Raw genomic sequence first — 12,306 nt, 5'->3', positions numbered from 1 at the left:
CGTTAGTCTGGCTAAGGGTTTATCTATCTTGTTGATTTTCTCAAAGAACCAACTTTTGGTCCTGTTGATTCTTTCTATGGTCCTTTTTGTTTCTACTTGGTTGATTTCAGCTCTGAGTTTGATTATTTCCTGCCTTCTACTCCTCCTGGGTGTATTTGCTTCTTTTTGTTCTAGAGCTTTTAGGTGTGCTGTCAAGCTGCTGACATATGCTCTTTCCTGTTTCTTTCTGCAGGCACTCAGCGCTATGAGTTTTCCTCTTAGCACAGCTTTCATTGTGTCCCATAAGTTTGAGTATGTTGTATCTTCATTTTCATTAAATTCTAAAAAGTTTTTAATTTCTTTCTTTATTTCTTCCTTGACCAGGTTGTCATTGAGTAGAGCATTGTTCAATTTCCACGTATATGTGGGCATTCTTCCCTTATTGTTATTGAAGACCAGTTTTAGGCCGTGGTGGTCCGATAGCACGCATGGGATTATTTCTATCTTTCTGTACCTGTTGAGGCCCGTTTTTTGACCAATTATATGGTCAATTTTGGAGAAAGTACCATGAGGAGCTGAGAAGAAGGTATATCCTTTTGCTTTAGGATAGAATGTTCTATAAATATCCGTTAAGTCCATTTGGCTCATGACTTCTCTTAGTCTGTCGACATCACTGTTTAATTTCTGTTTCCATGATCTGTCCATTGATGAGAGTGGGGTGTTGAAATCTCCCACTATTATTGTGTGAGGTGCAATGTGTGTTTTGAGCTTTAGTAAGGTTTCTTTTACGTATGTAGGTGCCCTTGTATTTGGGGCATAGATATTTAGGATTGAGAGTTCATCTTGGTGGATTTTTCCTTTGATGAATATGAAGTGTCCTTCCTTATCTTTTTTGATGACTTTTAGTTGGAAATTGATTTTATTTGATATTAGAATGGCTACTCCAGCTTGCTTCTTCTGACCATTTGCTTGGAAAGTTGTTTTCCAGCCTTTCACTCTGAGGTAGTGTCTGTCTTTGTCTCTGAGGTGTGTTTCCTGTAGGCAGCAGAATGCAGGGTCCTCGTTGCGTATCCAGTTTGTTAATCTATGTCTTTTTATTGGGGAGTTGAGGCCATTGATATTGAGAGATATTAAGGAATAGGAATAGTGATTATTGTTTCCCTTTATATTCATATTTGGATGTGAGGTTATGTTTGTGTGCTTTCATTCTCTTTGTTTTGTTGCCAAGACGATTAGTTTCTTGCTTCTTCTAGGGTATAGCTTGCCTCCTTATGTTGGGCTTTACCATTTATTATCCTTTGTAGTGCTGGATTTGTAGAAAGATATTGTGTAAATTTGGTTTTGTCATGGAATATCTTGGTTTCTCCATCAATGTTAATTGAGAGTTTTGCTGGATACAGTAACCTGGGCTGGCATTTGTGTTCTCTTAGGGTCTGTATGACATCAGTCCAGGATCTTCTGGCCTTCATAGTTTCTGGCGAGAAGTCTGGTGTGATTCTGATAGGTCTCCCTTTATATGTTACTTGACCTTTTTCCCTTACTGCTTTTAATATTCTTTCTTTATTTTGTGCGTTTGGTGTTTTGACAATTATGTGACGGGAGGTGTTTCTTTTCTGGTCCAATCTATTTGGAGTTCTGTAGGCTTCTTGTATGCCTATGGGTATCTCTTTTTTTAGGTTAGGGAAGTTTTCTTCTATGATTTTGTTGAAGATATTTACTGGTCCTTTGAGCTGGGAGTCTTCACTCTCTTCTATACCTATTATCCTTAGGTTTGATCTTCTCATTGAGTCCTGGATTTCCTGTATGTTTTGGACCAGTAGCTTTTTCCGCTTTACATTATCTTTGACAGTTGAGTCAATGATTTCTATGGAATCTTCTGCTCCTGAGATTCTCTCTTCCATCTCTTGTATTCTGTTGGTGAAGCTTGTATCTACAGCTCCTTGTCTCTTCTTTTGGTTTTCTATATCCAGGGTTGTTTCCATGTGTTCTTTCTTGATTGCTTCTATTTCCATTTTTAATTCCTTCATCTGTTTGATTGTGTTTTCCTGGAATTCTTTCAGGGATTTTTGCCATTCCTCTCTGTAGGCCTCTACTTGTTTATTAATGATTTCCTGTGTTTCCCTAAGTGTGTTCATGTCTTTCTTGAAGTCCTCCAGCATCATGATCAAATATGATTTTGAAACTAGATCTTGCTTTTCTGGTGTGTTTGGATATTCCATGTTTGTTTTGGCGGGAGAATTGGGCTCCGATGATGGCATGCAGTCTTGGTTTCTGTTGCTTGGGTTCCTGCGCTTGCCTCTCGCCATCAGATTATCTCTAGTGTTACTTTGTTCTGCTATTTCTGACAGTGGCTAGACTGACCTATAAGCCTGTGTGTCAGGAGTGCTGTAGACCTGTTTTCCTCTCTTTCAGTCAGTTATGGGGACAGTGTGTTCTGCTTTCCGGCGTGTAGTTTTTCCTCTCTACAGGTCTTCAGCTGTTCCTGTGGGCCTGTGTCTTGAGTTGACCAGGCAGCTTTCTTGCAGCAGAAAATTTGGTCTTACCTGTGGTCCCGAAGCTCAGGTTCGCTCGTGGGGTGCTGCCCAGGGGCTCTCTGCAGCGGCAGCAACCAGGAAGACCTGTGCCGCCCCTTCCGGGAGCTTCAGTGCACCAGGGTTCCAGATGGTCTTTGGCTTTTTCCTCTGGCGTCCGAGATGTGTGTGCAGGGAGCAGTCTCTTCTGGTTTCCCAGGCTTGTCTGCCTCTCTGAAGGTTTAGCTCTCCCTCCCACGGGATTTGGGTGCAGAGAACTGTTTATCCGGTCTGTTTCTTTCAGGTTCCGGCGGTGTCTCAGGCGCAGAAGTCCTGCCGCTCCTGGGCCCTCCCCCACGGGAGCCCAGAGGCCTTATACAGTTTCCTCTTGGGCCAGGGATGTGGGCAGGGGTGAGCAGTGTTGGTGGTCTCTTCCGCTCTGCAGCCTCAGGAGTGCCCCCATAAAATAAATTTTAAAAAAATCTTTTTTCGGGGTTGGGGAATTTAGCTCAGTGGTTTAGCAAGCGCAAGGCCCTGGGTTCCATCCCCAGCTCCGAAAAAAGGAAAAGAAAAAAAAAATCTTTTTTCTTAAGCCTATGATTAGGAAGGTCATATTATTATGGTGGCTTTTTGCTTTGTTTTGTTTGCTACATGAAAATAGTGTCAAAATGTCTTCTGAATATTTATTTTTATGCAGATTCATGCTGCTATCAACCTTGGTCAGGAAAGCTTCTTTTAGAAGTGGAAACGGTTAATACAGAGGCTCACAAGTGTTCAGTGTGTTGAAAATACATGACTGTTGAACATTTAGCCTAAATCAGGCATCTATATCTGCCTTTCTCAGACTCTGGAAACATCATAGAAGAGGGGGTAGGAAGAATATAATAGCCCAGATATGATGTGTGGTATAAAATGCTATCTTCTGGGGACTGGAAAGATGGTTCAGTGTTTAAGAGCACCTGCTGCTCCTGCTAAGGACCTAGGTTCAATTGCCAATACCCACATGGCAGCTTACAACCATCTACAACTCTAGTTCCAGGGTATTAAAAGCCCCTTTCTGACCTCCAAGGCACTTAATGCACATGGCGCACACATACATGCAAGTGAACACTCATATACATAGAATAAATCTGTTTTTAATGATGTCTTCTGGTTATGACATCATCATTATAACATGAACTCACAGCAGTGGTAGTCATGGGAGCAAGACCTGAACAACATGGAGCCTATAAATGTTTCACCATGGGTAAGGAAAGGAGTTTATGAGATGGCTTCTAGAAGGGAAAAGTCATTTTCTTCAGTGGTGCAGAACTGTTAAGTTGCCACACATAAATGGCTAGCCTGGTCTATATAGTGAGTTTCAGAACAGCCAGGGCTATATAAAAAGGTCCTGTGTTTAAGGGGGGGGGGGAGTGGATCTCACACACAGAAGATACTCTGGTGAAATTGTTCAGCTGTAAAGGAACTCATTGCCATTTCTAACAATCTGAGTTCAATCCCTGTTACCTATTTTCAAGAGAACTGATGCCAACAAGTTATCCTTTGACCTTCTTATGAGTGCTATGCACTCATGTCTATACCCACATTTCACAAAATAAGTGAAATGTAATCTATTTAAAAATAGTTTTTAAAAAAAAACGAAGACTTGTACTAAAAAGAAAGGATTCAATGGAGGTGTGAGGGAATGAGAAATGGTAATAGAGTGAAGATTACCAAAATTCATTAAATACATGAATAAAACTGTCAAAAAATAATTAATGAAGACAGTAAACTAAGAAAGCAAAGACAGAACCAGTAAGGAAGCCAGGTGGAGTGGTGCATACCTTTATGCATATCTCAGCATTTGGGAGGCAGAAAACAGGCAAATTTCTGTGAGGTCAACACCAGGTCTACTATCCAGGACAGCTAGAGTTACATAATGATACCCTGTCTCAAAAAATAAAAAAAGTAAAACAAAATAAAATAAAACAAAACAAAACAAGTGGTGGCTGGAGAGATGGCTCAGCAGTTAAGAGCACTGACTGCTCTTCCAGAGGTCCTGAGTTCAATACATGGTGGCTCACAACCATCTGTAATGGAATCTGATGCCCTCTTCTGGTGTGTCTGAAGATGGCTACAGTGTACTTATATATAATAAGTAAATCTTTTAAAAATGGCAATAACTTTTGGCAAGAAGAAAAAAGAACCTATTTGCTATTAGTGGTAGTATAAACTAATATAACCATTATAAAAATTAGTATGGAGTTTTCTCAAGAAATTTAAAAAGATTATATATCCACAATGTTGTGAATCACAGCTAAGGTCACCCCCATTGATTCTTGGGTACCTCCCTTATCTCAGGTCTCTGTCACTTCCTGGAGATACCCCATCTCCTCACCCCTGTCAGTTGGAGATTTCCATTCATTCTCATGGCTGTGTAGCCATTTCTCCTGTCCTTCCCTACACCTGATCCTGAACCCCCCATTCCACTTTCCATCCCCCTTCCTCTCAGTTCCCTCTCCCCATCTGCCTCTTATGTCTATTTTATCCCCACTTCTAAGTAAGATTCAAGCTTCCTCCCTTGGTCCTTTCTTGTTTAGCTTCTTTTGAATCTGTGGCATATAGCATGTGTATCCTGTATTTTATGGCTAATATCCACTTATAAGAGAGTACATACCATGCATGTCCTTTTGGGACTGGGTTACCTCACTCAGGATGATACTTTCAAAGAAGCCAACTCCTGCAGCCAGGCAGGAACCCCAGTGGAGCAAGAAAGACACCAACCCACTCACAAAACTCGCTACCCAAAATTTATCCTGTCTTCAAGAAATGCAGGCATGGGGAAAGGAGCAGAAACTGAGGAAATGGCCAACCAATAACTTGACTCATCCGTGGGCAAGCACCAATCCCTAACACTGTTTTTTTGGTTTTTTTTGGGGGGGGGGTTGTCTTTTTTTTTCCCGGAGCTGGGGACCGAACCCAGGGCCTTGTGCTTGCTAGGCAAGCGCTCTACCACTGAGCTAAATCCCCAACCCCTAACACTGTTAATGATACTGTTATGCTTGCAGACAGGAGTATATTGTCCTCTGAGAGGTTCTACCCAGCAGCTGACTCAGACAGATACAACACCCACAGCCAAACAGTAGATGGAGTTTGGGGACTCTTATGGAAGAATAAGAGGAAGAATTGTGGGTCTTGAAGGGGATAGGAACTCCACAGAAAGACCAACAGTCAACTAAACTGGACCCTTGGGGCTCTCAGCATCTGAACCACCATCCAAAGAATGTACACAGCTGGACCTAGGCCTCTCTGCATATATGTAGCAGATGCACAGCTTGGTCTTCATGTGGGTCCTGAACAACTAATGCAGGGGCTATCACAAAAGCTGTTGCCTGTACATGGCATATGATCTTCTAGCTGGGCTGCCTTGTGTGGCCTCAGTGGGAGAGAAAGTGCCTATCCTCACAGGGACTTGGTGTGTCAGGGTAGGGAGATATACCTAAGGGGGTTGGGGGTCCCGACCTGCTTAGAGGAGAAGGGGAGGAGGGAATGGGGAAAGGATTGTGGGAGGGAGTGACCAAAAGGGGGCAGATTATAAAATGAATGCGTAAAAAAAAATAAACTTAAAAACTTTAAAAGAAAAAGAAAACTTCCACATGACCCTTTCCTGTGAGAGCACTCTGCATAGAGAAACTTGTACAACTGTGTTCACTACTGCTTATTCACATAGTCTCAATATTCATTAGTAGATGAATAGATAATAAAAATGCAGTGGAATTTTATTCAACTGTACACAATGGAAGTTTATTCAACTGTAAAGAAAATAAAGTATGAACAGTACCCACTACTGCCATCTCAGCAAATAGAAGCCAGTTTGAGGGTGCTGGCTGGAAGAGGCAATCTTCAGTCCAACTGGCTCCTTCTCCAAATGCCTACAGTGCTGTAGTGTGAGTGAATTATGCCTCAAAACAAATCTCAGTAACCATCATCCAGGGGGTTGTCTCCCACTGCCCCTCTGCATCCATCACAGCCACTCACTGATGCTCCAACCACATCTAGTTCACAGCTAGAGCTGGAATTATATTTACCACTACTCACCCCTCTTAACTGCTGCTACAGTACTTTTCTGATACTGTGAGAAAACACCCTGAGGTAGTTTGAATAGGTTTCCCTCCCACCCACCACTGATTCATGTGTTTGAATGCTTGGCCATTAAGAGTAGCACTATTAGGTGTGACCTTGTTGGAGGCAGTGTATCACTCTGTAGGTAGGCTTTAAGGCCTTCTATGCTCGGGCTCTGCTCAGGCTCTGCCCAGGGCAGAAGAGAAGCTCTTTCTGGCTACCTTCAGAATACAGCCTCCTCCTTGATGCCTTTAGATCAAGATATAGAATTCTCAGCTCCTGTAGGGGAGGTCCTGTTCCCCAATTGGCTCTTGATCTGTCAGTAAAAAAGCCATGTGCTGAGTATTTTGCTAGCAGTCTTCAGATGATGTAGAACTCTCAGCTCCTCCTAGACCATGCCTGCCTGAATGCTGCCATGTTCCTGCTTTGATGATACAAGACTGAACCTCTGAACATGTACGCCAGGAAGTGAAATGTATCCGAATCCTGTGTTCTAGAAGATAGCAGATCATGGGAATAATGGCCTTCTAGCAAGATTCCACCCAGTTAATTTTAGATTTAGGCATGGTAATCCCAGGAGATAAAGACAAGAACTCTGAATTCAAAGCCAGCCTAGAGCAAGTTCTGGGTAAAGAAAAACTGAATCTAGGTTTGGTGGTGCACACCTTTAATCCCAGTGTTTAAGAGACAGGAATGCAGATCTCTGGGTTCAAAGTCAGTCTACAGAGAAAGTTCTAGGACAGGCAAGCTTAGGGAGTGAAAGAGTTGAAAAACAGAAAGCTCATGATAATATAATAAAACAAGGAGCCATATCCCAGCTCCTGCAAGCCGCAAAACTCAGCAGCTTCAGCCATGTGGCTCTGGCTTAGAGTGAAAAATAAAAGTGATTACTGGGACAATTGACGCTGGTTAGCTGGAGCTAAGAAATTCAAAGTGATTAAAAAGAGATCAGCATCACTGAGGTGAAATGTTCTGGAAAGTGTTTTCTGAGAGCACAAAGAAGCTGTGTTCCAGAGATAGCCAAGGTTGTAACCCATGTTGCAGCTGTACTTGGTAATGTTTAAGAGTTACCCAAGTGGTACTGGTTTTGAAGGCATAAAGGGGTCTTGAAGAGTAGCTGAGGCTTGGCACTGCGAGAGGCCGTGGAAGGACATTGGTGAAGGTACAGTCTCAGTTGCAGCTGATGCCCAGGACTGAGGAGGTCATGCAAAGGAGTTGAGGGTTGGTACCATGAAGAGAGCCTATGAGAGGCTATTGATGAAGACTAGTTGCAGCAGAAGACCCCAGCATATTGGAGATGACACTACAATGGGATGACCACCAAAAAGAGCAGCAGCAGTGGAGTGGATCAACCTGAACTTAGAGTGCTGCAGAGGGCAGAGCTGGAGAAGTGAGGCCAGCCCTTTGGAGGCACCGAAATCATGTGTGGATCTCAGGCATTGAAACAAGAAGCTATAACATAACGTTGAGGCTGCTTTGGAGACCCCAAAATGTTTGAGATGCCAAAGCTGTGGGCTATCTGCTGAAAAATGCTGCTAACAGGGAGTGGAACCAGCCCAAGAGAAAGTTTGTTGCAATCAACAAAGTTGGAAAAGAGGTGGAGACCTGAAGACTGCTTTGACATCAGACATGGAGACGCAGAGTTTGGAGTTTAACCAGCTGGTTTCCTGTCTTGCCTTAAGGGTTACAATTAAATGGATAAAGCTCAGAAGAGACCATGAATATTGTATTTTAACATTGTTGAGACTGCTATGGACTATGGGGACTTTGGAAGTTGGACTAAATGTATTCTGTATTATGCTAGGTTTAGGTATTGCCCCCATGTTTGGACAAGCCTACGGAGGCAAGGGAGTGGAATGTGATAGTTTGTATTTACTTGGCGCAGGAAGTGGCACTATTAGAAGGTATGGCCCTGTTGGGAGTACGGGTGGTCTTGTTGGACTAGATATGTCACTATGGGTGTGGGCTTTAAGACCCTCATCCTACCTGCCTGGAAGTCAGTATTCTGCTAGCAGACTTCAGATGAAGATGTAGAACTCTCAGCTCCTCCTGCACCATGCCTACCTGGATGCTGCCATGATCCTGCCTTGATGATAATGGACTGAACCTCTGAGCCTTTAAGCCAGCCCCAATTAAATGTTGTCCTTTATAAGGAAAAAAAAAAAAGAGCCATGGGCCATGGGCCAATTGCTGGGAGGAAGGAATAAGGAGGACTTCCAGGTACCTAGAGGGAAGCAGGGAGCCCCAAAGGGAGAGACAGAGTTGGCATGCTTCTGAAGGAGAAAAGATGACCAGTCATGTGAGATCCTGAAGGGAACAGCAGTCCTTAGAGGCAGGCCATTGGGGATGTAACTGGGCAACTAAAGTTTAGGTGGGAGGTACAGAGATAAGATTATTTTTTTTTGCTTTATTCATTTGTTTTTATTTATTTTTTTATTAACTTGAGTATTTCTTATTTACATTTCGAGTGTTATTCTTTTTCCGGCCAACATCCCCCTAACCCCTCTGCCTCCCCTTCTTTATGGGTGTTCCCCTCGCCATCCTCCCCCCATTGCCACCCTCCCCCCAACAATCACGTTCACTGGGGGTTCAGACATAGCAGGACCCAGGGCTTCCCCTTACACTGGAGATCTTACTAGGATATTCATTGCTACCTATGAGGTCAGTGTCCAGGGTCAGTCCATGTATAGTCTTTAGGTAGTGGCTTAGTCCCTGGAAGCTCTGGTTGCCTGGCATTGTTGTTCATATGGGGTCTCAAGCCCCTTCAAGCTCTTCTAGTTCTTTCTCTGATTCCTTCAAGGGGGTCCTATTCTCACTTCAGTGGTTTGATGCTGGCATTCGCCTCTGTATTTGCTGTATTCTGGCTGTGTCTCTCAGGAGAGATCTACATCCGGCTCCTGTCGGCCTGCACTTCTTTGCTTCATCCATCTTGTCTAATTGGGTGGCTGTATATGTATGGGCCACATGTGGGGCAGGCTCTGAATGGGTGTTCCTTCTGTCTCTGTTTTAATCTTTGCCTCTCTATTCCCTGCCAAGGGTATTCTTGTTCCCCCTTTTAAAGAAGGAGTGAAGCATTCACATTTTGATCATCCGTCTTGAGTTTCATGTGTTCTAGGCATCTAGGATAATTCAAGCATTTGGGTTAATAGCCACTTATCAATGAGTGCACACCATGTGTGTTTTTCTGTGTTTGGGTTACCTCACTCAGGATGATATTTTCCAGTTCCAACCATTTGCCTATGAATTTCATAGAGTCATTGTTTTTCATAGCTGAGTAATATTCCATTGTGTAGATGTACCACATTTTCTGTATCCATTCCTCTGTTGAAGGGCATCTGGGTTCTTTCCAGCTTCTGGCTATTATAAATAAGGCTGCTATGAACATAGTGGAGCACGTGTCTTTTTTATATGTTGGGCATCTTTTGGATATATGCCCAAGAGAGGTATAGCTGGATCCTCAGGTACTTCAATGTCCAATTTTCTGAGGAACCTCCAGACTGATTTCCAGAATGGTTGTACCAGTCTGCAATCCCACCAAAAATGGAGGAGTGTTCCTCATTCTCCACATCCTCGCCAGCATTTGCTGTACCCTGAGTTTTTGATCTTAGCCAATCTCACTGGTATGAGGTGAAATCTCAGGGTTGTTTTCATTTGCATTTCCCTTATGATTAAAGATGTTGAACATTTCTTTAGGTATTTCTCAGCCATTCGGCATTCCTCAGCTGTGAATTCTTTGTTTCACTCTGAACCCCACTTTTTAATAGGGTTATTTGTCTCCCTGCGGTCTAACTTCTTGAGTTCTTTGTATATTTTGGATATAACGCCTCTATCTGTAGGATTGGTAAAGATCTTTTCCCAATCTGTTGGTTGCCGTTTTGTCCTAACCACAGTGTCCTTTGCCTTACAGAAGCTTTACAGTTTTATGAGATCCCATTTGTCGATTCTTGATCTTAGAGCATAAGCTATTGGTGTTTTGTTCAGGAAATTTTTTCCAGTGCCCATGTGTTCCAGATGCTTCCCTAGTTTTTCTTCTATTAGTTTGAGTGTATCTGGTTTGATGTGGATGTCCTTGATCCACTTGGACTTAAGCTTTGTACAGGGTGATAAGCATGGATTGATTTGCATTCTTCTACATGTTGACCTCCAGTTGAACCAGCACCATTTGCTGAAAATGCTATCTTTTTTCCATTGGATGGTTTTGGCTCCTTTGTCAAAAATCAAGTGCCCATAGGTGTGTGGGTTCATTTCTGGGTCTTCATTTCTGTTCCATTGGTCTATCTGTCTGTCTCTGTAACAATTCCATGCAGTTTTTGTCACTATTGCTCTGTAATACTGCTTGAGTTCAGGGATAGTGATTCCCCCTGAAGTCCTTTTATTGTTGAGGATAGTTTTAGCTATCCTGGGTTTTTTGTTATTCCAGATGAATTTGCAAATTGTTCTGTCTAACTCTCTGAAGAATTGGATTGGTATTTTGATGGGGATTCCATTTAATCTATAGATCGCTCTTGGTAAAATGGGCATTTTTACTATAATAATCCTGCCAATCAATGAGCATGGGAGATCTTTCCATCTTCTATGGTCTTCCTCAATTTCTTTCTTCAGAGTCTTGAAGTTCTTATTGTACAGATCTTTTACTTGCTTGGTTAAAGTCACACCGAGGTATTTTATATTATTTGTGACTATTATGAAGGGTGTCGTTTCCCTAATTTCTTTCTCGGCTTGTTTCTCTTTTGTGTAGAGGAAGGCTACTGATTTATTTGAGTTAATTTTATACCCAGCCACTTTGCTGAAGTTGTTGATCAGCTTTAGTAGTTCTCTGGTGGAACTTTTGGGATCACTTAAATATACTATCATATCGTCTGCAAATAGTGATATTTTGACTTCTTCTTTTCCAATCTGTATCCCTTTGACCTCCTTTTGTTGTCTGATTGCTCTGGCTAGAACTTCAAGAACTATATTGAATAAGTAGGGAGAGAGTGGGCAGCCTTGTCCAGTCCCTGATTTTCATGGGATTGCTTCAAGTTTCTCTCCACTTAGTTTAATGTTAGCAACTGGTTTGCTGTATATGGCTTTTACTATGTTTAGGTATGGGCCTTGAATTCCTATTCTTTCCAGGACTTTTATCATGAAGGGGTGTTGAATTTTGTCAAATGCTTTCTCAGCATCTAATGAAATGATCATGTGGTTTTGTTCTTTCAGTTTGTTTATATAATGGATCACGTTGATGGTTTTCCGTATATTAAACCATCCCTGCATGCCTGGGATGAAGCCTACTTGATCATGGTGGATGACTGTTTTGATGTGCTCTTGGATTTGGTTTGCCAGAATTTTATTTTTATAGTAAGATCTGATGATTTTTTGAATTTCCTCTGAATCTGTAGTTATGTCTCCCTTTTCATTTCTGATTTTGTTAATTTGGACACACTCTGTGTCCTCTCCTTAGTCTGGCTAAGGGTTTATCTATCTTGTTGATTTTCTCAGAGAACCAACTTTTGGTTCTGTTGATTCTTTCTATGGTCCTTTTTGTTTCTACTTGGTTGATTTCAGCTCTGAGTTTGATTATTTCCTGCCTTCTACTCCTCCTGGGTGTATTTGCTTCTTTTTGTTCTAGAGCTTTTAGGTGTGCTGTCAAGCTGCTGACATATGCTCTCTCCTGTTTCTTTCTGCAGGTACTCAGAGCTATGAGTTTTTTTCTTAGCACAGATTTCATTGTGTT

Source organism: Rattus norvegicus, chromosome 7 (assembly GCF_021556685.1).
Source record: "Rattus norvegicus strain SHRSP/BbbUtx chromosome 7, alternate assembly SHRSP_T2T, whole genome shotgun sequence".
NCBI lineage: Eukaryota > Metazoa > Chordata > Mammalia > Rodentia > Muridae > Rattus > Rattus norvegicus.
The sequence above is the reverse complement of the archived record's forward strand: the minus strand, read 5'-3'. Positions refer to the sequence as shown.